This window comes from Somniosus microcephalus, chromosome 2 (genome assembly GCF_052327205.1).
Source record: "Somniosus microcephalus isolate GS21.2 chromosome 2, FLI_Smic_1.0, whole genome shotgun sequence".
Taxonomy (NCBI): Eukaryota; Metazoa; Chordata; class Chondrichthyes; order Squaliformes; family Somniosidae; genus Somniosus; species Somniosus microcephalus.
The window spans coordinates 90,777,638-90,805,338 of NC_140988.1; the positions used below are offsets into that span (position 1 = coordinate 90,777,638).

The 27,701-nt window shown below is 45.0% G+C and overlaps 1 protein-coding gene and 1 long non-coding RNA gene across 4 annotated transcripts in view; one reads left to right on the forward strand and one right to left on the reverse strand.

The window, feature by feature from the left end:
• Positions 1–27,701, reverse strand: part of LOC147122798 (uncharacterized) — a 412,926-nt gene that overhangs the window by 352,958 nt on the left and 32,267 nt on the right. The gene's annotated exons all lie outside the window — the stretch shown is intronic.
• On the forward strand, positions 4,340–13,490 carry LOC147122799 (uncharacterized). The gene is made up of 2 exons (XR_015081670.1): positions 4,340–5,232; positions 12,934–13,490. It is a non-coding gene; the product is annotated as an uncharacterized LOC147122799 (long non-coding RNA).

The following is a 27,701-nucleotide window of genomic DNA, read 5'->3' on the forward strand; positions in this document are numbered from 1 at the left end:
TGTTGCTGCTGCTGTTGGTGCTGCTGTTGTTCAGGGTTCTGCTCTTGCTGCGGCTGGTCTTCGTCCGAATCTGAGGTCCAGGAGGAAAGGAAATAAATGGTTCCCATGCTTCTGGTAAATGCCTCAGTTGAGGAAGCGCTCAGTCAAGGTGGTGAGAGGGGTTTCCCAAGAGGTCACACTGGAGATGGGTGTCAGGCTCCAAATTTCCACAGCTATGGTTATGCCTGCTAAAAGTTCCCCCAGACCTGAGACAACAAAGTCCTGCCGCCTGCAAAAATGATGACTGATCAAATCTCCTATTTAATGGTGGAGCTGCAGCTGATAGTCAGCAATCCAATTGTGCTACTGCCAGGTTTCACTGTCGTGTTCCAGTGGAGGCGTGCATCACGTGGGAAATGTGTTAAAATCAGAAAGGCCTCTCAAAATGGGATTATAGAGGCAATTCAGTGGTTGTTAAGGGCCTTAAGGGCCTATCCCACCTCTTGGAGGCGGGACGGAGATGGGATCAGAAACCACGCATTTGGGAAAATTGCTTGGAGGCGGGGTCAGGCCCGCCCGCCACTTTTTGCAATTTTAACACTCCACACGCCTCCATTCCTGCCTCCTCGGGCCTGGCAAAATTGAGCCCATTGTTTTTATAGAATTTCTCCTCAAACTCCTCAGGCAAGCTTTCCCTCCCCAGCTTCAAAACATTTCTCTTCAACCATGCCTGGGGTCTTCCTTCCAAACTCTGCTCCGGCTGATTTGTTTTATTATTAATGCAGCGTGTAATCATCCTATGGGCCTATTTTACGATACATCCGTGGTAATGGATTAGGGAGGGTGTGGGAGGTGGGGGTGCGGAGGAGCCCTGAATGTTCTTGGTGCGCGTGGCCCCAAGAATTCTTAGTCCACCTCTGATCTTTAGGGGCCTCAGCTGAGGCTAACCTCTTGCTGGTGGGAATTCTGGCTGAAGCCCATCTTGTGCGGGCATGAAACCGCCGCCGCCACCATCCCACCCCACCCCCCCCACCCAGGAAAATGGCTTGTGGTTGTGGTGGTCTCTAAATTTGCTGAAAGCAAAAAGAAGCCTAATTAAGTACAGGTTTAAGAAGAAAGAAACCACTAACAAAACTATTCAACTACAGGGTGTAAAGTCTGTGTGTTATATTGTAAATTAATACACAGACTACAAGAGTAAACTTTAACAGGACTTTACTATTCGAAGGTCAGGGCGAATCTGCCCAATAACTCATTACACAGCACTTATATACCGGTGTGGTCACCACCGGTATTACAGTATACAGCAGCCAAGATAAAGTAGTGCAACACCTAAAATAGTTCTCTTAAAGGTGGACGGTTACATACAATAGTTCTCTTAAAGGTAGAACGGTTACATACACTACACAGGGCAAGTTGAAAATCCACACCAATGTGTTTGCACAGTATTCCCTTGTCCACCATTTTAATGAAGGTGTTTGCCTGTTTAAAATAGGCGGTTTAGGTCTGGTGTTAAAATAGTGGAGAGAGGAATATCGTATAAACGCACTAAATGTTTGTTTACTACTCTCGGCAACAGGGCATGGCAGCGTAATGGACTAGTAATCCAGCGGTTTGAATTAATAATCCAAATGAATGTGAATTCAAATCCCATCATGGCAGTTTGAGAATTTTAATTACAGCCAATTTCTTTTAAGTGTAGTCACTGTTCTAATGTAGGAAACTGGGCGACCAGCGTTCATTGCAGGATTCATACCATAAGCTCACATCCATTCAGGTTTCACTAACCCTTCATAAAATAGGTGCATACATTTTGCTTAGCCTTTCCAACTACTGAGATTAATTTTCTCTTCAGACTTTCTTTCCTATTAACTAGCAGACCATGAGTGCCATCTGCTGGTAAAGAACAGGTTACCTGCACCTTTCACTGAAGTACTGCCACGATGTTCTGTCCAACCTTTTGCATTCTCCCAAAATAACATGGAGCACAAAATTCACAAAATAGATTGACAACACAGCCTCGAAGGACTCAATTTACTGCACTGTCGAAGTTCTCAGGCATCAACTTCTCTTTTTTGCTTAAAAGAGCGAACACGTCAGGATCTGAATAATAATTCAGATTTTTCCAAGTAAGCAACATTTTTCCATTTGCGATACAATGCCCATCCATCACTGCAGTGTTATTCTAAGCATAATTCTTTTGTTATATTGAAGGGGGCTAGGAAAATTACTGCAACAGTATGGATAGAGAGATGGGTGGATCATTATTTATAGGAATTGTGTGGGCAGGGGGATGAGCTGGACAGCAAACCGTCCGGCCCCCACAGCGTGAAGCATGGAAGATTTTAACTCCCGGGCCTCATCTGCATAGGCCCCATCAGAACCCGTCGAGAAGCGCCAGCTGGTGGGTGGACGGGGGCAGGGATTCAGGCGGCAGGACGACGCTGCCGGGGCCCCAAAGGAACAGTCCTCACAACTCAGGTAAATGGTTGGTGGAGGGGAATCGGGAGGGCATCATTGTCAGGGAGGGGAAAGGAAGCCTGGAGCAGGGGAGGCCCATGGTTGCCTTGTTGGGTTCGGAGGAGCTACCTTTCTGGGCCCCGCTCCTGTTTACCGCCAGGCTGGCCTCGAGTTGAAATTGCAGTCAGGCCCCAATGACATCATCAGAGCCTGATCTGCATGTTTAAAGAAGGACCCAACTGCCTTCTAACAGGTGTCCCTCATGCCTGCCCAAAAGAGTAGTTAAAATTATAACCTTTGGGAAGGCAGCGTAAGAAGGGGAAATTTAAGAAGTCACACAACACCAGGTTATAGTCCAACAGTTTTATTTGAAATCACAAGCTTTCGGAGCACTGCTCCTTCGTCAGGTGAAGTGGAGAGATGCATAAAGACACAGCTTATATAGTCAGAGAATAATGCCAGATGATTACAGGTAATCTTTCTAACTGCCATTTATTAAGATTTTAGAAAGATTACCTGTAATCATCTGGATTTATTCTCTGACTATATAAGCTGTGTCTTTATGCATCTCTTCACTTCACCTGACGAAGGAGCAGCGCTCCGAAAGCTTGTGATTTCAAATAAAACTGTTGGACTATAACCTGGTGTTGTGTGACTTCTTACATTTGTCCACCCCAGTCCAACACCGGCATCTCCACACCATGGCTACTAAGAAGGGGAAAGTCACTGAGGCCAATTTAACTGCCTGCCCGTCCAGTTACCACTGGGCAAGCAGGATGAAAATTGACCCTTATATTTGGATTCATTCCTAATCAAGTCAGGATGTTAACTCACAGTCCTCTGAGTGCGCTATAGGTATATCACAGCAACATCTATGATACAGCACAGAAGGAGGCCATTCAGCCCATCGTGTCTGTGTCGGCCGAAAGAGCTATCTAGCCCAATCCCACTCTCCATCTCTTGGTCTGTAGCCCTGTAGCTTATGGCACTTCAAGTGCATATCCAACCACTTTTTAAATGCATTGAGGGTTTCTGCCTCTACCACCCTTTCAGGCAGTGAGTTCCAGACCCCACCACCCTCTGGGTGGAAAAGGTTCTCCTCAACTCTCCTCTAAACCTCCTGCCAATTACTTTCAATCTATGCCCCCTGGTTATTGACCTCTCTGCTAAGGGAAATAGGTCCTTCCTATCCACGTCTAGGCCCCTCATCATTTTATAAAGTTTTAGCATAACTTCCTTGCTTTTGTACTCTGTGCCTCTATTAATAAAGCCAAGGATCCCATATGTCTTTTTAACAGCCTTCTCAACTCATCCTGCCATCTTCAAAGATTTGTGTACGTACAACCCCAGGTCTCTCTGTTCCTGCACTCTCTTTAAAAATGTACCATTTAGTTTATATTGTCTCTCCTCATTCTTCCTACCAAACACCTATGGGGAGAGAAAGAAACACAGTAAACTGGGCGGCACCCAATTCTTAATTGATATTTTGAAAGAATAGTGATGACAGCACAGCAACAAGATAATTTCCTCAGCGGGGCAGAGCTGCAGTCAAGTGTGCTCAGTGTTTGGAAAGGGAGGGTGGGGATATATTCCTTTCGCCTGGGGCTAAAACAACAGAATGCTGATGGCAGCACATTTAAAACACAGGCTTGCCCTTTCAGCAGTGCAAAGCAGCCTGAATTAGTCCATCACGATATGTCCGCTGGACCTCGTAGACCTTTAGAGTAAGAACCCCCCCTTTAAGGAATTTGTTTTCCCTCTTTTATTGTTTACTTGCATCATATATGACCAAGAAAGGAAAGAGGTGATTTGCTCCCACCCAATATGACCCTATTGGCCTTCAACAGTGGCAAACAATCACCATCAGTGAGTGCATTATATAGAATTACGTAGAATTATATCGAATTTACAGCACAGAAACAGGATGTTCTGCCCAACTGGTCTATGCCAATGTTTATGCTCCACACGAGCCTCCTCCCACCCTACTTCATCTAATCCCATATACCTGGTAGACCCCAGTAATATCTGTGATGAATCAGATGGGAAGGTCAGTGCCCATGGGATGATGCAGCTCAAGTCTCGCACAGCAATTTTAGAGATATGGGGGTGTCCTCTATGTGTAGCAAGATTAAAACGGTTAAGAACATACTTACATTTTCACTCGAACTTTCCAAATCTTAAAATGCAATTATGATGCCACTACAGTTAGTAATCACAGACTTTACTCGATGGGTCAAGCTTGACGTGTAGAAGCATCATAAATAGTACAGAGTGCAGCTTTTGCTTTGCATAGTCTAGAAATGTCAGCATCATTTAGTCATTTGATTAACTGCATGGTACACCTGCAGCGCAGCAGTTAAACGGCACAGGTGGAGCAATGGCAGGTACAGTAGATGACCGCAGTTTTTAGTTTCCACGCATATATAGTACAGAGAGGGCTAGTGTATGCAACATAAAATGAAACAGATGTTTACTGAGTCAGGATCTACAGGTAGCGACATGTGCGCAGCATTCTCACTGAACAGGGAGCAGACTGTTCAGATTCTCAGAGTCAAAGCCCAATATAAATACATACATTGAAAAAACAGCCTGTGCCAGATGCAAACCAATGGTGTAGGATGTACACACCAGCTTTCGGCTTCCAGTAAACCCTTGCACTGAGGTAGAAGGTGTTCTCTCTCCGTGAGTGTTCTTGTGATATTTTTCAGATTTGCAAAGGTTACCACTTTGAACAGCAGGCACTGTCCACCTATCCTAATGTAGTGGAGTTACGCTCGTGTGAGTCAGATACAGGTGAGCTCCGTAAGGTTTGTCTTGAAGTAATGCAATACCCGTCAAATATTTAAGCAATAGCACAGTTCAGACATGTGTGATTGTCATCTGGCAGCTGGTTCCTTTTCTTACTTCCTTGCACCCAACCTCTCTCTCTCTCCATTTAAATTTTTAACAATACCAGTGCTTTTCTGATCTTGCCTCTCTTTTTCCTTCTAAGCTCCAAATATGCCATTTGACAGGCATGACCTTACCACCGTTTCCTCATTGACCAGCACAAACTTTCCTCTTTGGCACTTGGGGGGTTAAAGAATAGCCAAAGTGGAACATAAAGAGGACAATCTGGTGGGGAGGATATTTGTCCAGACCGCAGCCTGCCTGATTTTCCATCCATTAATTTAAATGAACAGAAACTTGTGCAGGCTTTTTTTATGGGCCTGGGGTCCACACGGCCTGATTTTCCTCTTGGTGCTCCACATAGATGATGCTCTCCACCCAAGCAGTAAAAAGGGAAATCTGTCCCACTGTTTCCTTCTCCTTTCAATCTAGTCACCTTGAGCATTGACCCTTCATCTTGGTTTCTCAGAGATTAAAAAAAACCGAATCTACAGACATCTAGATCAGATGTTGCACTTTTTGTTAGCCACCTAATATTTCAACCTTATACATGTCAATCTTGAAAACTAGCAAAAGCTGACCGGTAACTGTGCAAAGACAGATGCTGCCCCCAAAAGGCTGACAGCATCAAAAGTGCAGTGTATGTGCCTTTAAGTCAGAACTACTTTTTACAGCTCCTGTATACTGTAGTACCGGCAGTGACCACACCGGTATATAAGCTGTGCGCATGCCTCTGTACCCCAGTCTAGAGATTACCCTCCTCCAGTAAAGACCTGTTATTTGTTAATGTACAGCATCCGTGTGATTATTTATCCACTGAACCACGGATCTAACAGTGGTGACGAGTGTCGATTCGAATCTACCTGCAAGATAAAAAAAAAGTCGAGTCCAGGAACACAGGCGTCGACCGCGAGCAACCGCCCAGCAGTCAGGCAGAGGTCCAACTTCGCTGGGAAGGCTGTGGAGAGCCGGGCTTGGTTCCTCAGCCACAATGAGCAGTAAGAGACGGACGACAGGTCCAGAGCAGACCCTTCCCGAGCAGCGGCGGCTGGAGCCGACCGACGGCAGAGAGAGAAAGCGGGTAAGAAACAGCCGGGTTCTAGATTGAGCGGCATTGACAAATAGCAAGAGAAGAACACGCAGAGCACAGCCAGGGATCACGGGCTGATCAGGGTCCGCGGGGCGAAGCAAGGGGAGACGCCATTGAGCCGCGAAGAAGCAGGGAGAGCGCGGGAGGCGCCATTGAGCCGCGGAGAAGAAGGAAGAGCGCGGGAGACGCCATTTTGCGAAGCGCAGCGGAGAAGACGGGCGAGTGCGGGAAGGAAGGAAAGCGCGGGAGACGCCATTTTGTGCCAGCGAAGAAGAAGGGGAAGCGCGGGAGGTGCCATTGGTGATAGTTAACGCACAACCAAGGATGCCGAAGAGTGGCAGTATCTCTACGTTCGACAATGAAGTCGAAGATTGGGCGACATATGTGGAACGTATTGAGGTGTACTGCAGGGCGAATGAAGTGCCAGATGCTAATAAAGCACTGGTTCTGTTAAATTCCATGGGTGCAAAAACTTATGGGTTACTGCAAAATCTAATAACCCCAGAGAAGCCGGTAAACAAGAATTTTGAAAGCATAGTAGAAAGCCTACAGGACCACTTAAACCCCACACCACTGCTGATAGCAGAACGATTTAAGTTCCATAAAAGGAACCAACACAAAGACGAAAGCAATGCTGAGTACCTAACGGAACTGCGCAAGCTATCGAAATACTGCCAGTTTGGAGCGGGACTAGCAGATACGTTAAGGGACAAGTTTGTGGGCTACAAAATGAAGGAACCCAGAAACGGCTTCTATCCGAAAAGGACCTTACGCTGGACAAAGCTTTCAGTATGGCAGTATCACACGAAGCAGCCGCAAGGGGCGCTGCAGAGATACAACGGAGACCGCAAGAATATGGCACCAACGAAATGATCTATGGAACAGGGAAGTGCTATCGCTGCGGCAGAACAACACATGACCAGACAGATTGTTGGTTCAAGGACCAAGTGTGCAGACAGTGTGGGAAAGCAGGACACATAGCAAGAGTCTGCAGGTCTGGGAAGAAAACCAACAGTCAGAAATCTCCACAGGAGAAGTACAAAAAGGTACACCAGGTGATGGACAGTGGTTCAGACGAACAGAAAAGTGACACAGACTCCAGAAGCAAGGAGCTGGGTTGTCTGAAACTACATAATGTAACCGAAATGAAGGATCACCAGACTATCTGGGTTACACTCAAGATAGACGGAGTCCAAGTGGAAATGGAATTGGACACAGGGTCAGCTCTAACAGTCGTAAATCAAAGAGACTACAAGCGGCTATTTTCACACATACCCTTGAAAGCTACAGAGATTGTCTTGAAGACGTATACGGGGCAAAAAGTCTACCCCAAAGGGAAAATAAGGGTGAAAGTGACATATAAAGGTCAGGAAATACCTAAAATGGATATATATGTATTGCCAAATGGAGGACCACCACTGCTAGGACGTGAATGGATCTGAAAGATACAATTAGATTGGCATTCCATACAGGCACTGAAGGTTGAGGCCAAAAAGGATGACGATGTCACACCTGGACGACTGTCAAAATGCTAACTGACGCAAAAGAAGTGTTCCAGGAGGGACTAGGAACACTAAAAGGAATAACAGCAGCAATTAAAATAGAGGAAAATGCAAGCCCAAAGTTTCTGAAGGCCAGACCAGTGCCTTATGCGATCAGACCAGCGGTTGAAGCAGAGCTGGAAGGGTTGGAACGTTCAGGAGTACTGTCCAAAGTGGACTGGAGCGAGTGGGCTACACCATCATTCCTGTAATGAAGAGGTCGTTGAGTAATACGCCTGGGGAACCAAAGAAGGTCCGCATCTGTGGGGATTTTAAGGTGACAGTGAACCCAGTCCTTCACACGGTGCAATATCCGCTTCCACGAATTGAGGATATTTTCGCCTCGCTATCTGGTGGTAAACGCTTCACCAAAATTGATCTAGCCCAGGCGTACTTGCAAATGGAGGTAGAAGAAGCTTCGAAACATTACCTTACGATCAACACCCATAAAGGTCTCTATCAATACAACCGGCTGGTGTTTGGAGTAGCCTCGGCTCCGGCTATCTGGCAAAGGGCGATGGATCAGGTCCTGCAAGGGATTCCAGGGACCCAGTGTTATTTGGACGACATCTTGGTCACGGACGAAAATGACAGTGATCACCTCGCTAACTTGGAGAAGGTGCTCACCAGATTAAAGGAATATGGGCTACGATCTAATCGCCACAAGTGCGAGTTTTTCCAGAAACAGATCTCGTATTGCGGCCACGTCATCGATGAAGAGGGGTTACATAAGTCCCCTGACAAGATTGAGGCAGTAGTCAAGGCTCCAGCACCGGAAAATGTGTCACAACTGAGGTCGTTCCTCAGGCTGGTAAACTATTACCACAAGTTCTTACCAAATTTGTCTACGGTATTACACCCGCTGAACACCCTACTGCAAACAGGGGTACCATGGAAGTGGGATGACGAACGTAGATGAGCTTTCCAGAAGTGTAAAGAATTGATCACATCAAAAGAGGTGTTGGCCCATTTCAACCCAGCACTACCAATTCGTTTGGCATGTGATGCATCACCCTACAGCATTGGAGCGGTGCTGTCGCACAAATTCCCAGACGGGTTGGAGAGGCCAGTAGCCTTTGCGTCTCGGTCACTAACCTCAGCCGAGCGCAACTACGCCCAGATTGACAGGGAGGCCCTCAGCCTAGTATGGGGAGTAAAAAAATTCAACCACTATCTGCATGGGCAGAAGTTCACCTTGCTGACTGACCACCAACCACTTGTCTCCATCTTTAATCCTAAGAAGGGCGTGCCAGTAATGACTGCACAGCGGTTACAAAGATGGTCCCTGTTTCTAGGGGCGAATCAATATGAAATAGAATATAAAGGCACGAAACAGCATGGGAACGCTGATGGGCTATCGCGCCTGCCACTGCCTACGGTGGAGGAAGCACCAGCAGTGGACCCTATCGAGATATTTTATTTGTCGATAATTGAACGATTGCCAGTAACAAACGCGGATATAGAGAAGGAGACCCGCAATGATCCGACGCTGTCACGGGTATATGAATTGACGGTGAGGGGATGGCCAACACATGGCGACTCACTGTTGCCAGCATTCTCATCCAGAAGAGAACAGCTGTCAGTATGCCAGGGGACAGTGATGTGTGGATCCAGAGTGGTGATTCCACCCAAGTTAAGGGAGAGAGTGCTAAAGGAGCTACATGAAGGTCATCTGGGGGGAGTGAAAATGAAAAGCCTTGCTAGGGCTTATGTGTGGTGGCCGGGAATCGATCAATAAATCGAAGACCTAACTAAGAGCTGCTTAGGATGCCAGAAGGTCCAAAATGCACCACCACATGCCCCTCTACACCCATGGGAGTGGCCCTCCTCTCCATGGCAATGGGTGCACATTGATTTCGCTGGTCCATTCATGGACTCAATGTTCTTAATAGCAGTGGATGCTCATTCAAAGTGGCCTGAGGTGATAAAGATGTCTTCAACCACTACAGAGAAAACGATTGCAGTCCTACAGACCATATTTGCCAGAAACGGTTTGCCAGAGCAGATCTGCTCTGATAATGGACCACAGTTTGTGTCTGACGAGTTCCAAAAATTCATGGAAAGGAATGGGGTAAGGCATTACACATCCGCCCCGTATCATCCAGCCACCAATGGATTGGCCGAGAGGTTCATACAAACCTTTAAGAAGGCGATAAAGGCCATGTGCGACGAGGAAATTCCACTACAGCATAAGCTGGACAATTTCTTATTAGCCTACCGAAACGCGACACATGCAGTTACCAACCAGACCCCGGCCATGATGTTCTTTAACCGAAGGTTGAGATTTCGTCTGGACTTGCTCAGACCAAATGTGCGAAGAAATGTTGAGGACAAACAATTCCAGCACATCAACGAGAAGCCGACAAGGAACTTCAATGTAGGGCAACCAGTCTTGGCCCAGGACTATCGAACAGAGAAGTGGCAACCCGGAACGATATGTACAAGGCAGGGGCCATTAATGTACACAGTGGATGTCGGGGAGAACATTGTGAGACGCCACGTCGATCAGATTTTAGCATCACAGGAATGCGTCAACCCCATGTCTCGAGTACCTGGGGATGAACCCGACATACCGGTAGCATCGACTTCAGACCCAGTAGCAGTGGAACCCGATGAACTACCCGATGAAAAGGGGTCAGAATCGCCTCTGCACCAAGAACAAGAACCTCTGGAAAGGCGCTATCCCGAAAGGGTCAGGAAGCCACCCCAAAGACTGAATCTATAAATGGACTTTTGTTATTGAATGTACATGTAAAAATGTAATTGTTATTTGAATATTAAGGGGGTATTAGTAATCTAAAAAGGGAGGAATTGTAGTGTATGTGCTTTAAGTCAGAACTACTTTTTACAGCTCCTGTATACTGTAGTACCGGCAGTGACCACACCGGTATATAAGCTGTGCGCATGCCTCTGTACCCCAGTCTAGAGATTACCCTCCTCCAGTAAAGACCTGTTATTTGTTAATGTACAGCATCCGTGTGATTATTTATCCACTGAACCACGGATCTAACAAAAAGCAACCCTGAATATTGGCCTATGACAAGTAAAAACAAGTCATTGCACTGTAAGTGCAGAGGGAAACAAGCTTAAGATGTGTTTTACTCAACATTCAATCACTTTTATAAGAGGAAAAACAACCAAAATGCTCAAAAGTGCAATTTGTGGAGGTGCTGTACTTGGACATTTCTGAAGGAGGATTTGAGTGCTGATGACATGAGATTCATTTAGTACTTTCTAGGGAATATGCCTTCTCCTCCAAAACATTTTGATTTTGATACTTTATACTGTGTATTTTCCAGTATTTGAGCCTAATTTCATACTCGAATGTAAAATAGACATACTTTAAAAATAAATAAATACAAACACAAAATGGGCTTGCAAAATTAAAATTGTGACAGCAGCAGCTACATTGTGTAGTAATGGGAGAGGTAGCTGGTGGAAAACTTCATGAGCGAATCATTCATAAGTGTTACGTACAAATCAACGGAAAATTTACCTTTCTCTCACATGCATACATACAGATCGGACTTCTTGGCTCAGAGCCTCTGCTCTCTGAGCATTTCCATCTATATCGTGGCCTCCCTCCAAATCTCCTCTCCTCTCTGATTCTTCTGCTAAGTGTGAGGACCATGTGAGGCATCATCAAAAGTGACCATTAAAACCGAGCCATGGAATCTTTGTGGAGAACTGCAAATTTGAATGAGGGTGGGCTCATGCTAATTTTCAGCCATAAACACAGAAGCAGTGAATGAACACAAGTCAAATGATGACTGTCCATGTCAAACGCACATAATTGGCATGTATGTAAAGCCACATTTCAGTCCCCCCCCAAAACAATAGGCAAACATCTTACCAAAGAACCATCTCAAAGTTGTGGGAAGAGGATGGGAAACCCAGTCAGCCAGAGTTAAACCTGGAAGGCAGGTTACATCTAAGGCACGCAGCCTCATTATAATAGGCCAACCCACCTCTTGTGAGCGGATTGGCTGCCTGTTCCTTGTTCCACCTCAGTTAAACCCGGGAGTGGGTTGGAGGCAGGCCAGGGTTGGCTTTGAGATTTAAACATTTTTGGCATCTCACCCGACACCAACCCATCTGTTTTTGAGGGTTAAAATTACCCCCCAAAAGTTCACAAAGAAATATCAGATTTAAGGAACTGTAAAGTTATTGAGGATTGAAGTCTTCAGTAACAGAAGAAAAACACATTGGGATAAATCTTCTGGTCTGAGAAAAGACATGGGGAGAAGTAGGTGCAGCAGATTGGCTTCATGCCGACCAATTTGGTGGAAGTAGGCCACGTTCAAACTGTGGCCCATCTAATTAACATTAAACATGTGGGTGTAGAAATGAATGGTGAGATGAAAAGGGGCAGCAGCTTGGAGTGATGCTTTGGACGAAGAGAAGAGAAGTTGTGAGTGGCACTTTGGGGTGGGGCAGACGATAGGTGCCAGTGTTAACTGAAAGGGCGTGGGGAGGGAGAATTCCTGCATTAACTGAAGGGGCAGGAAGAGTGTCCACTGACCTGAATGGGTGGGAGGGAGAAAAGAGTACCATTTTCAACTGGGGGGGAAGAAGAATGCCAGCTTAGATGGGGTGGGGCGAAGAAGAGTATGAACTGAATTGGAGGGGGAGAAGAGTGCCATTGTTGAATTGAGGGGCGAGCAAGTGGAGAGTGGGCAGAGATAGAAAAAGTGCCAGGTTGAATTGAGGGTGGAGAAGAGGAATGACACATTAATTTCAGGGGAGAGAGGGAGAAGAGTGCTAGGGAGAAGGTTGGAAGAGGAGAGCCTCTGTGAAAGGGTGGGGATTTGGATGGGGTACAGTGTTTCTGTGAATTCCAAAGCGGGTACAGCATGCCTCTGTAAATTGGGGCAGGGGATTGGATGTGGGAGTGTGATTTTGAGGTAATTTTTGGAGAAGTTTATGGTCTGGATAGTCTATTGAACATCCATATTTTCTTTGTTTTTTTGCCAGGTGTCAGCAAGACAGTGAATCACCCAGAAGTGGACAGGCAGTGCAAAATGGATGGAGAATTGATGGCGCCCACCTCTGCCCATACTTCTGGCTCCAACACTGACTTTACACCACTACTGCTGGCATAGAACAGAGGAAGTTTTACCCATTATATCATTGTTAAAGTTGGCACAAATATGCAGTAATTTTGTGTTCCAATATGTAATGCCACAGAATTGTGGGAAAGGAACTATCATCGAACGATTTCCTGATCAACATGCTGCCATCATAATGAAGAGCTGAGTTGAAACTAAGACATTTCCTGCAGAAAGCAAGAAAGAGTGGAAGGGAATCCCCTAACAGTCAAGAGGGTTCTGGCAAAAGTTTTTTTTAAAGTCTGAAGTTGACGACCTGCCTTCTTACCTACAGCATAAAACGTTAAGCAGGAAAACCTCAAGGCAGGAGGAGAAAATAAGTGCAAAATGAGGACAAAAAACTAAATGTGTTACCATTTAAAAAAATTCCCCTTCACTTTAAATAATGAAAGTGGTTTTCAAATAAAATTTTCTATTTTTAGTTTGATGTGTTAGATGTTCCACTGTGTTTTACATTTTTTTAAATTAGTAATGAAGGGCAGGCTGGTGTAAATGTCAACGTTGAATTTCCTGTTTTTGGTGGAAGGTGAAAAAACATCAAAAACCACAAGCTTGTCTATTCACAATATTAAGATCCATACATCTCACATCTGCCCACTACACAGACGTAAATAACTTACCCTACTGCTAGAATTCCTGAACATGGCTGTTAACAAGAGTTAATCAAGGGTTTACATGAATGCTTTCCTTTGCTGGTTGGAAAATATTACCAAGGGCAGATAAATAGAATTCCTGTGGGTGTCTGTCCAGGAAACAGTTCATATGTGGTGACCTGCTCAGTGAAGCTGAACTACACCCTAATCTACTGTATTTCAGTGCACAGAACCACAGGTATAATAGGTCCACATGCATTGTTTAGTTCTCAGATTATGAGTACAAGAGCTTGCCAAAATGTTTTACATTGTTTTTGTACATGTCCTTCCCTCAGCAGGTGCCATGAATTCTTGATGCTATAAAGAACATAGGAAATGTTAAATGAAAAAAGACCGAGGTCCGTCTAGTTCGCCTTCTACCATCCTGGTAGTTGCACAATACAACGATAATGGAGTTGTTGACTAATCCTAGCAATCAATTTCTATCAATTAGCCTACAAGAGAGCCAGACATGACGTGAAGAAAACTCTAGTGGGGGAGAGCTTTGGGAACGCTAGTTCCAAAGTCACCTGTCCATCCCAAGCATGCTACGCTTACCACATGGCATGTCTCAAATTACTCATACTGTCTATTGTATCCCAAAAATATTGGGGAAAAATTCGGTTTCGACCATTTTGGGGCACTAACATTACCTGGGCGTCAGCTTTAGCTCCCAACGCTAATTAGCACCAGCAACTGCGAAATAGAGTTTTAGTGCCCCAAGAGGGAAGTGGAGTGCTAAATCAAGTGCTCCACTTCCTTATTAGGGTTAATGTCGGACAGTGGCGCGGAGACTTCATCAGCATTGCTCACTGGGCCGTGCAACGCTGCCGCGTTCAAAGGCTCCTTACCTACCTGGACCACCAAGGCAGCTGCGATCCCACGCGATCAGCCCGGCACTCAAGCAGAGTGCCAGACTGATCGACCGCGGGCAGGAACCTGCATAAAAAAACTAGAAGAAAGGTAAGTTTTTTTTTACTTACCACGGCCACCTTGCCTTTAATCATCGCCCCCGAAGTGGCCGGCCGCCTGATGCACGCCTCCTGCAGCTGTCGGTGTTTTCAACCGGCGCTGCTGCAGGGGGCGGAAGTCAATTTCAGGTGTTACCGGGGCAATGTGCACGGCGATGACATCATGATCTCCTGGCGCCACCGCAAAACCCCAATCAAATATGGGAGAGTCGATGTCAGCCATTTGCACCCCATTAGCACCTCCCGGGGGTACTAACGGGAGGCGCAAAGCTACCCAATTTCACCCCCATTATACTCTGAAAGAAATCGATCTAATTTGTGTTTGAATGAATCAATACTAACTGCTTTCATCATCTCCCAAGGAAGCCTGTTCCATAGATTTACCTCTCGCACACTGAAATATTGTTTCTGTAGATTTGTTTTGAATTTACCCCCTTTAAGCGCAGGCCGTGTCCTCTGGTTCTACTGCTCTGGACAAGGTGAGACAGCTTGTCACAGTCTACTTTATCTAGTACCTTTAGAATCCTAAAAACAGCAATCATATCATCGCTAAACCTCTTTTCCAGTGAAAACATTCCCAATTTACATAATCGCTCCTCATAATCCAGTCCCTTCATCCCCTCAGTCATCCTGTTTGCTCTCTTCTGTATCCTTACAATAGCTGCAATATTCTTTTTGTACTGTAGTGGCCAGAACTGTAGACAGTATTCTAAGTGCAGTCAGATCAATGCTTTAAAAGTGACAGAATCACTTCACTATTTTGGCTCAATATTGACCTTTTAATACATCTCAACTTCTGATCTGCTTTAATCACTGCCATAGAGCATTGCAATAGTTTTAATTGATTGTAAATCAGGACCCTCAGATCTCTTCCATTTCCCATGCACATTATTTTCATTCCATTTAAGTAATAATCCCTTCCAGTATTTGCTTCCCTAGGTGAAGCATTTTGCATTTCTCTGTATTGAATCTCATCTGCCAACTGTGTGCCCAATTCACAAGTATATTCAAATCCTCCTGTAGCTTATCCTGTTCAGCTTTGGAGTCTACCACCTTCATTAGCTTTGTATTATCTGCAAATTTAGCCATTGTGCTCTTGACTCCAAGCTCCAGATCATTTATAACGTTATTAAACAAAAGAGGTCCCAAAACAGGCCCCTGTGGGATGCCACTGGTAACATTCTCCCAGGCTGATGACAATCTTCGTACCACTACCGTCTGCGTTCAATCAGTCAGCCAATTACATATCCAATGTAAAATCTTTCCACTGATTCCCGCTTTCTTTATTTTTAGTACCACTCTTTCCAGAGGAACTGTATCAAAGGGCACAGAATGTATTCTGGGTGGGGGACTTCAATGTCCCACACCAAGAGTGGCTCGGTAGCACCACTGCTGACCAAGCTGGCCGAGTCCTGAAAGACATAGCTGCCAGACAGGGCTTATGGGGAGGTGGTGAGAGAACCAACACGAGGGAAAAACTTACTTGACCTCATCCTCACCAATCTACCTGTTTCAGGTGCATCTGTCCATGACAGTAATGGTAGGAGTGACCACCGCACAGTCATTGTGGAGATGAAGTCCTGTCTTCAGACTGAGGACACCCTCCGTCATGTTGTGTGGCACTACCACTGTGCCAAATGGGATAGATTCAGAACAGATCTAGCAGCACAAAACATGGCATCCATGAGGTGCTGTGGGCCATCAGCAACAGCAGAATTGTATTCCACCACAATCTGTAAACTCATGGTCCGGCATATCCCTCACTCTACCATTACTATCGAGCCAGGGGATCAACCCGGGTTCAATAAGGAGTGTAGAAGAGCATGCCAGGAGCAGCACCAGGCGTACCTAAAAATGAGGTGCCAACCTGGGGAAGCTGCAACACAGGACTACATGCATGCTAAACAGTGGAAGCAGCATGCTATAGACAGGGCTAAGCGATCCCACAACCAACGAATGGGATTAAAACTCTGTAGTCCTGCCACATCCAGTCGTGAAGGTTGGTGGACAATTTTCCGCGTTAAATTTCATCTGCCATCTGTCCGCCCATTCCACTAGCCTGTCTATGTCTTCTTGAAATCTATTAATGTCTTCCTTACTGTTTACTACACTTCCAAGTTTCGTGTCATCAGCAAATTTTGAAATTGTGCACTCTATATCAAAAACAGCAGTGGTCCTAGTACCTCCTCTTTATCTATTTTTATCTCATCCAGTATCCCAGCAACCTCCTCATTTACCATAGCTTTGACAAAGTCCTCGTCCTTGGTAAACACTGATGCAAACGACTCATTTAGTGCCTCAGTTATGCCTTCTGCCTCCACCAATAGTTCTCCAGTTTGGTCCGTAATCAGTCCTCGCTGTTACTTCATCAAAAAATTCCATTCGATTAGTCAAACACGATCTGCCTTTTACAAATCCGTGTTGGCTCTCCTTAATTAGCTTAAACCTCTCCAAGCGCCCGTTAATTTTTTCCTTGATTATTGTTTCTAAAACTTTACCCACCACTGATGTTAAACTGACCAGCCTGTAGTTACCCTTTCTTGAACAATGGTGTCACATTTGCCACTTTCCAATCCTCAGGCACCTCTCCCGCATCTAGGGAAGATTGGAAAATTATGGCAAGCCCTTCCACTATCTCCTCTCCCAATTCCCTTAGCAATCTGAGATGCAAGCCATCTGGACCAGGTGACTTATCTAAGCATACCCAGCCTTTCTAGTACATCCTGTCTATCAATTTTCACCCCTTCCATTGCGTTTACCTTTTCCACTGCTACCGATATTTTGTCAGCATCCACCTCCTGAGTAAACACCAGTACAAAGTACTCATTGCGTATTCTAGCCTTGCCCTATGCCTCTAAGCATACATCACCTTCTTTGTCCCTAATAAGCCCCACCCCGCCTCTTACTACCCGCTTACTGTTTACATGCCGGTAAAAGATTTTGGGGTTCCCTTTTATGTTAACCGCCATTCTACTCTCATATTCTCTCTTTGCCAATCTTATTTTCATCTTCACTTCCCCTCTCAACTTATTGTATTTGGTCTGGTTCTCCCTTAAAGAATTCACCTGACAATCATCATACACCCTCTTTTTTTGTATTCATCATCTTCTCTATCTCCCTCATCATCCAAGGAGCCCTTGCCTCTTGTTGGAATGTACCTAGCCTGTACTTGGAACATCTCCTCCTTAAAGATCACCCATTGTTCCGTTACAGTTTTTCCTGTCAGTCTTTGGTTCCATTTTACCCTGACTAGATCCTTTTGCATCCCATTGAAGTTAGCCCTATTCCAGTTTAGAAGTTCCACTCTAGATTTTTCCTTGCTCCTCTCCATTGCTAATCTAAATCTCATGATACAATGATCACTCATACCCTAGTGTTCTCCCACAGATACTTGATCGACCTGGCCCACCTCATTCCCCAGCGTTGAAAATAAAGATTTTTATGTTAGACACCACATTAACAGAAACTTTGCATAAACATTGGATCAAACACCCAAATGGCTACCCTTGTGTGTTGTTAGTTGGTATGATTGGACGAGGATGAGGGTGAGTGTGAAGGGTGGCTAATGAGATGGGGATGTGATAATGTAGATAGAGAGGGATGGGTGGAGGTGCAACGTATGTTGGTGTGAGTAAGGATGTGCAGGAGTAGGGTAGAGAAGGCAGAGTGATGGGGATGTGATGAGAGGCACAGCAGGATGCAGTTGGCTGTGGCTTTGTACTAACGTTTCCTGATCTAATGAGATCATTGAAATGTTTGCGGCACTGCACCCAGGTCCTCCTGACCACATCCCTGCTTGTGACCTCCTCTGCAATCTGCAACCAGGCTATCTGTCTCCTGGGGTCATCTCTTCTGCCCATGGGAAGGGAAGAGGACCTCCCTGCGTGCTCTGACTTCCTCCATAAGCATATGGAGGGAGTCATCGGAAAACCTGGGTGCAGCACTCTGCCTCTGTGCAGTCATTGTCAGTGTTTGCAGCACTCCAAAGCTGTAGTGTACTGACAGCACTATGTTAGTTGAAACTTCAAATGTAATGTGGCCATGGTCCCTTTAAAGATCCTGGCTGAAAACGCGTCGTGAATGTTGTCACCAGACCCGCTCCATCTCATTGGGCCGGGAAACACGCTAGGCGGGCGTAATAGGCCCCATTAAGGTAAGTTCATTTTCAGCAGAGGGATGGAGCCAGCAGCGGGGTCTCGACCCGCCACAGACACTGACCGCACCAGACCCACCAAGGTAACGAAAATTCCGCTCATTGTCTTCGGTCCCCACCACAAACTCTGTTCCCTAGCCACCAGCTCTGTCCCTCTCCATGGTCACTGTCTGAGGCTGAACCAGACCATTCGCAATCTTGGCATCCTATTTGACCCCGAGATGAGTTCCCGACCACATATCTGCTCCATCACCAAGATAGCCTACGTCCACCTGCGTAACATCGCCCATCACCGCCCCTGCTTCACCTCATCTGTTGCTGAAACCCTCATCCATGCACTTTTGCAGCCTGTGTAGCATCAGTTGTCATGCCCTCACTCGATTCCACTTTCAGTGGCCCCACTCCATCTTTCGTTCATCTTTTCCTCTTAATATAACTAAAAAACTTTGAATGATTATCTTTTACTTCTCTTGCCATTCTCAATTCAAAATTTTTCTTTGCCATTTTGATGCCCTTTTTACACTACAGGCATGCCTTTTGGTATTGACTCCATCTTAATTCTGTGCCATTTTCCTTTGTGGCCTCAAATGATTTTTTTCCCTTCTTTATGAGGTGCTTGGTAGTCCCATTCAGCCAAGCAGGAATACCTTTGAACCTGTTACCTTTGCACGGGTACACATTGGTCCATAGCATTCAGAATCACCTTTTTGAAGTAACTCCATAGTTCCTCCACTCCTAACTATATTCAAACCTTCCAGGCCCACTCAGACAAGATTTCTCAAGCGCTTAAAGTTGGTCCTCTTAAAATCTGGCAATTTTGTTTGGGTTTTAATAACTTCCCCAACTCTTGTTATGCCAAAAAAAAGAAAGACTTACGTCCCAAAGTGCTTTGCAACCAATTAAGTACTTTCGAAGTGTAGTCACTGTGGTAATGTAGGAAACCCGGCAGCCAAATTGCAGACAGCAAGGACCCAAAAACATCAATGTGGTAATGATCAGGTAATCTGATTTTTTTAGTGATGTTAGTTGATGGATAAATATTGGCCAGGACACCAGAGAGAGCTCCCTGCTCTTTGTCCAAATAGTGCCATGGGATCTTTTATATCCAGCTGGGAGGGCAGACAGGCCCTTGGTTTAATGTTTCATCTGAACAATGGCACCTCCAACAGTTCACCATTGGGAACGTCAGCTTAGATTTTTTGTGCTCAAGTCTCTAGAATGGGTCTATGAACCCACAACCTTCTGACTCAGAGCATTCAGTACTACCACTGAGCCACAGCTGACACCTAAAAGTGATCACATTATGATCACTGGTACTTAAAGCCTCATCCAACTTTATGTTAGAGATTTGATCGTCCATATTAGTCATATTCAAATCCAGGATGCTTTTCCCCTTGTTGGTTCTTTTACAAACTGAGTCATAAAACAGCCTTCCATTAACTCTAGAAAACCCCTCCCTGTCATTCCAGTAGAGACATTATTGTCCCAGTCAGTTTCTGGTAAGTTGAAATCTCCAACTACTATAGTTGATCCCTTACCAGTCGCCATCCTTATCTCATCCCAAAATTCCAGATCAAGGCTTTCACCTTGGTTTGGTAGTCTATAGCATACCTCCAGTAATAGTTTACATCTGTTACCATCAATTAATTCGACCCAAAGTGATTGTTTGTCTGCCCTATACTTTCTTATATCCACTCTCACATGTGCCTCAATACTGGATTTATATCTACTACCACTCTGCCTCCTTTTCTTCGGATATGGTTTCCTCCAGATATGCATCCCATTCATTGGAATCATTCCACTGTGTCTCTGTGATGCTAATGATGTCCAATCTATCAAACCCTGCAAGACCTTCCAGATCACGCATCTTGTTAGTCAAACTTCTTGCATAGCTCCATAGCTCCAATTCTAGAGGAGTTCCGTGTATCTGTTGTTTACCTAGCAAGGATTCTAAACCATGCTTGTCATTTGTATAATGACTAACCAGAGACTATCCTCCTCAGAGAGGAGATAGGTGTCATGTATGTGCTTTTAAGAGCCCCATGTGTGCTGTAATGCCGGTAATGGCCACTCGGGCTATATAAGCCTGTATATTGTGTTATATCCATTAGTTCCCCTCCAGACTTTGCTTAGTAAACACCTATGAACCAACTCCTGTCTTCAGTGCCTCTATCAACACACAGACACAACAGTGACGACGAAGTGGAAACGGACTTACCTGCAATTCGGCAGCACCTCAAGGACATCGATTCCTCTGGCGTCCAGAAGAATCAAGAAAGTGAAAAAAGCTGTGGTTTCACCAGCTGGCCAAGCTGGTGGCAGGTACTGCGCTAATCCTTGCTGGGCGTCAGGCTGGGGCTCCAGCGGCTGGTTTTACAGCTGGGCCAAGCAGCGAAAGCGGAGGCAAGCAGTAACAGACGGGGAGGGAGCACTCGGGAGACGGCCGGCGCTGCAAAAAGGTCGGCGTTCAGACCTAGAGAGAAAGTCCGGCGGGAACAAGTCTCCAACTGTAAATAAATAAATAAAAAAAGAACAGAAACCGCGGGAAACAGCGTTGTCATCGGCAGCAGCGGTGGGAAAGCGCGGGAAGCGCCATATCTTTTCTGCAGAAAAGAAAGAAAAGCGCGGGAAGTGCCATATCTTTTCTAAGATGCCTAAGTCTGGCAATATTGATGCTTTTGATAGCGAGATAGAGGATTGGACCACATATGTGGAAAGAGTGGAGGTATATTGCACTGCAAATGGAATAGAAGATGAAAAAAAAGCTTCAGTACTGCTGAATTTAATGGGCGCAAAGACATACAGGCTGTTACGAAATTTAATCACTCCAGCCAAACCAAAGGACAAGGATTTTAAAGAAATTGTTGATACCCTACAGGAGCACTTAAACCCAACACCGCTGCTGATAGCGGAACGATTCAAATTCTTCAAGAGAAATCAACACAAGAATGAAAGTAATGCTGATTACCTCACCGAATTAAGAAAGCTATCAAAACACTGCCAATTCGGGGCAGGACTAGCAGATTATCTTCGAGACAAATTCGTCTGCGGTCTCCTAAGTGAAGGAACACAGAAAAGGCTGCTTTCTGAAAAAGATTTAACACTGGACAAGGCTTTCAGTATGGCTGTATCATACGAAGCAGCCGCAAGAGGAGCTGCAGAAATACAACAAAAGACACAGGACTTCGGCACCCATGAAATGACACAGGGTTTCGAGAGATGTTATCGCTGCGGCAGATCCACCCATGACCAGAGAGACTGCTGGTTCAAGGACAAAGCATGCAGGCAATGCGGAAAGATTGGACACATTGCACGGGTATGCCGATCTGGACAAAATAAATACACAGGCAGGAAAAAAAAAATCAATAAAGAAAAGTACAGAAAGGTACAAATGATGACGGACAGTAGCTCCGAAGACCAGAAGAGCGATAGCGACTCCGAAAACAAGAGACTAAGCTGTCTCAAATTACATAATGTACTTGCCAAAGATGATTACCAGACCATTTGGGTTACCCTCACGATAGCAGGGTCCCCAGTTAAAATGGAGCTAGATACAGGATCAGCTCTGACCGTAATAAATCGACGGGATTACGAGGGGCTATTTCCGCATATACCTTTAAAAGACACATCCATTATCTTAAAAACATATACGGGGCAGAAAGTATACCCCAAAGGAAAAATAAGGGTGCCTGTTGTATACAATGGCAAGGAAATACAAAAGTTGTATTTATACATTCTACAAGATGGTGGCCCACCGCTGTTAGGACGTGAATGGATCAGGAAAATACGTTTAGACTGGCACTCCATTCAGGCACTGACGGTGACCAGTAAGAAAAAAACCGATGATGACGTCATACCTGAACGATTAAAAGACATCTTGGCCAACGCCAAAGAAGTGTTTCAAGAGAAACTAGGAACCTTGAAAGGCATCACCGCCTCAATAAAAGTGGAAGATGCAGCAATTCCCAAGTTTTTTAAAGCAAGACCACTGCCATACGCAATTCATCCAGCAGTCGAGGCAGAGCTTGAGAATTTGGAAAATGCAGGCGTATTATCCAAAATAGATTGGAGCAAGTGGGCAACACCCATCGTTCCAGTCATGAAGAAAGCATTGAATAATAATAAATCTGAAGAACAGAGAAAAATTCGCATCTGTGGAGACTTCAAGGTGACGGTAAACCCGGTCCTTCACACAGTACAGTATCCTCTTCCGAGGATAGAAGATATTTTCGCCTCACTATCCGGAGGGAAACGTTTCACCAAAATTGACTTGGCACAGGCATATCTACAGATGGAGGATGAAGAGGCCTCTAAAAAAGATCTCACGATAAATACACACAAAGGTCTGTACCAGTACAATCAACTGGTTTTCGGAGTAGCATCCGCTCCAGCTATCTGGCAAAGAGTTATGGAGCAAGTCCTCCAAGGGATTCCGGGTACTCAATGCTACCTAGACGACATCCTTGTAACAGGAGAAAACGACAACGAGCACCTTGCCAATTTGGAGCAGGTGCTCACTAGGCTGAGAGAACGGGGCCTACGAGCAAATCGCCCCAAGTGCGAATTTTTCCGAAATCAAATATCATATTGTGGCCACATAATAAATAAGGAAGGGTTGCATAAGTCACCTGAAAAAATTGAAGCGGTCATAAAAGCCCCAGCACCTGAAAATGTTTCACAATTAAGGTCGTTCCTGGGATTAATAAATTACTATCATAAATTTTTACCGAACTTATCAACTCTTCTACACCCTCTTAATGAACTGCTACAAACAGGAGTAATTTGGAAATGGAGCGAAGACTTTAAACGTGCCTTCCATAAATGCAAAGACTTAATCACGTCCAAAGAAGTTTTGGCTCATTACAACCCATCACTGCCAATCAGACTGGCGTGCGATACATCCCCTTACGGCATAGGAGCAGTATTATCGCATAAATTCCCTGATGGCTCGGAACGGCCGATAGCTTTTGCTTCACGCTCATTGAACTCAGCTGAGCGTAACTATGACCAAATCGACAGGGAAGCACTCAGCCTGGTATGGGGAGTGAAGAAATTCAACCATTACCTACACGGACAAAAATTTACCTTGTTGACTGACCATCAACCCCTCATCTCCATATTCAACCCTAAAAAGGGTGTTCCCATTATGACAGCGCAAAGGCTACAGAGGTGGTCCCTTTTTCTAGGGGCACACCAATACAACATAGAATACAAAGGATCAAAACAGCATGGGAATGCTGACGGTTTATCGCGCCTACTGTTGCCAACGGTAGAAGAGGCACCTACAGTAGACCCAGTGGAGATGTTCCACTCAACCATAGTGGAATGTCTACCAGTAACAAATTCTGCCATTGAAAAGAAAACGAGAAATGACCCGACTCTCTCACGAGTCTACGACTTAATGGTGAAGGGATGGCCAGCACATGGCGAACCACTGTTGCCAGCATTCTCGCAAAGAAGAGAACAGCTGTCAGTATGCCGAGGAACCTTGATGTGTGGATCCAGAGTGGTGATTCCACCCAAACTCCAGGATAAAGTGCTAAAGGAGCTTCACGAGGGGCATCTGGGTGGAGTGAAAATGAAGAACCTAGCCAGAGCGTTTGTATGGTGGCCAGGTATCGATGGAGACATAGAAGAAATGACCAAGAGCTGTCTAGGATGCCAGAAGGTCCAAAACGCTCCACCCCAAGCCCCTCTACATCCATGGGAGTGGCCCTCATCTCCCTGGCAAAGGGTACACATCGACTTTGCTGGTCCATTTATGGACTCAATGTTCTTAATCGCGGTTGATGCACACTCCAAGTGGCCGGAGGTAATAAAGATGTCCTCCACCACCACGGAAAAAACCATCACAGTATTAAGGACCATATTTGCCAGGAATGGGCTGCTGGAACAGATCTGTTCTGATAATGGACCGCAATTTGTGTCCGAAGAATTCAGGAAGTTCTTAAAAAACAATGGGGTTAAGCACTACACGTCCGCCCCATACCATCCCGCCACCAATGGATTGGCTGAAAGGTTTGTCCAGACCTTCAAGAAGGCCATAAAGGCCATGGGTAATGAAGACATAAAACTTCAGCACAAGGTGGATAACTTCTTGTTCGCATACAGGAATGCAACACATATGGTTACCAACCAAACTCCCGCCATGATGTTCTTCAATAGAAGCCTAAGATGCCGGCTGGATCTGATCAAGCCCAACATCAGAAGGGACGTGGAGAACCGGCAATTTCAAGGCATGAATGAAAGGCCAACTAGAACCTTCCAGATAGGTCAACAAGTTTTGGCCCGGGACTACCGTACCGAGAAATGGCAGCCTGGAACTATCTGCACACAACTAGGACCACTGATGTATACTGTGGACATCGGAGAAAGCATAATAAGGCGCCATGCTGACCAGATCATAGAGTCATCCAAAAAGGGACAACCTACACCACAACTCTATACGCCTAACGATGAAGTAGAGATACCCATATCTACCTCCGATCCAGTGATACTGGAACCTGATGAACCCGACACTGGCATTCAAGCCGAATCAGCCTTGCCAAAAGAACCTACTACACCACCAGAAACTACTACACCACCAAGGCGTTATCCGGACCGAGTCAGGAAGCCTCCAGAGAGACTGACTTATAATTAATTAACTGCAGCAATGTGTATATTATTTTTCTTATAACATGTAATTAATAATTACTTAAAATATTATGTACTGGTTAGCTAAAAGGGGAGGAATTGTAGTGTATGTGCCTTTAAGAGCCCCATGTGTGCTGTAATGCCGGTAATGGCCACTCGGGCTATATAAGCCTGTATATTGTGTTATATCCGTTAGTTCCCCTCCAGACTTTGCTTAGTAAACACCTATGAACCAACTCCTGTCTTCAGTGTCTCTATCAACACACAGACACAACAATAGGCAGGGCCTCTTTGGAGTCAAGTATCACAATAATTGCCATCTGCAGTTAAATTCTCTGGTATTAGGTTTGTTTGATTTGTCTCTATAAGGAGAGAGTGTGCTATACACATGAGGCAAGTAGAAACTCTACTTATGTGAATTTCTCAATACCTTGGATTGGAGAATATAAAGCATGGGAGTGATTTATCTGGGCTTTGTCTTGCAGTGTATTGCATCAGGTGTCAGCCTTGGCTCCGTGGTAGCACTCGCACCTCAGAAGGTTGCGGGTTCAAATCCCACTCCAAAGCCTTGACCACATAACCTAGGCTGACACTTCAATGCAGTACTGAGGCAGTCCTGCAGGCAAGCTGAGACATTAAAGTGAGGCCATACTTGCCCTCACAGGTGGATGTAAAAGATCCCATGGCACTATTCAAAGAGGAGACAAATAGTTCCCATGGTGTCCTGGTCAATATTAATTCTTCAATCCAGATCACTAAAACAGATGTTCAAGACATTTATCGTATTGCTGTTTGTGGGGTCTTGCTGTGCACAAATTGGCAGCTGCATTTTTCTACATTTCAACAGTACTACAATAGCTGCAAAGTACTTTTGGGTTGCGCAGAGCTCATAAAAGGCACAATATAAATGTTGAAAAATATTTCTATTCATATTTTCTTTATGCAAAATTGTAACTTTACCAGTCGATTGAGATTTTTAACCAGAGCTACAGCTGCTTTCCCTTGAGAGCCTGTGGGTAGGGCAAATACACAATATCAGCTATGGAATAGATGAGGATTGAATGTGATTGCCACAGACATTAAAGTGGATGTAAAAATTCTGCTAAATTTTGTTGCAGCACTAGGAGATAACAGCTTGTTGATAACAATTTAGGTTTTTGATAAAGGCGGTTGACTATTGTAAAAGGTCTCCATTGATCTGAGCTTCCTGAAGGCCAGCCACCACTGATCAGCCCAGGGCTACCTGCTGAGGAAACAGGCATTCGCAGTGCACAATGTCAATAAGTACCTGTTGCTGCTGTCAGCATAATGAGGAGCTCAGCTGAAGCTAAGGCATGTCCTGCAGAAAGCAAGAGAGGGTGGAAGGGAATCCCCCAACAGTCAAGGGGGATCTGGCAAAAGACCGAGTTTAAAAAAAATGTCTGAAGTTGACGATCTGCCTTCTCAACCGCAGCATAAAACGTTAAGCAGGAAACCCTCAAGACAGGAGGAGAAAGTACACACAAAATGAGAACATAAACTAAATGAGTAACCTGTGTAAGTTAATGCAGCTCCTCAATCCCCTTCCCACAATTCCCCAGCACTCCTCAAAAGGGATCACCCCAGCTCTGACACCAAGTAGTTCTCACCCTAATTATAGACCCTATAACTACGTTTGTCACTCACTGCATTTATCTGCAAGTATTGTAAAATATGTATGCATGTAATCTATATGATCCCATGTCCTAAGACAATGAGGGACTTGCTTTCCTCTTTCCAGCCACCCAGGTGATAGAAATGATCAGTATTGATGCCTGACATGTAGATTAAAGGGTTTTGAATTGTCTTTAAATGAGGGGTATAGTTGCTGCTAGTTCTCTCTGTTTCTCAGCTCACTCAGTGCAATGTAGGCTCAGGTAATGGTGATGAGTGGAACTCTGTGGTGCTGTCACACCCACATTATGTTTATCCAAGATTTAGTTAAAGAACTCTGAAACATGAGCTTGTGAATTTCAACATGCTTGATTTGTTATTTTGGGTTCGTAAAATGGTTTACAGTAAGTTAAATACTATGCTGCTGTTATCTGTTAATTTATCTTGCTTCTGTATAAATTTATATCTTGTAATAAATCAGCTTTGTTGTTTTAACTATATGGACAATCATCCTGCTGTCTTTCCACTTAGCAAGAGTGAATGGTGGGCATCCCATCTATCTTTTTTGAGACCTAAAAATTGGGAGTGTGCCAACATTTGCTGACTTTCTGCC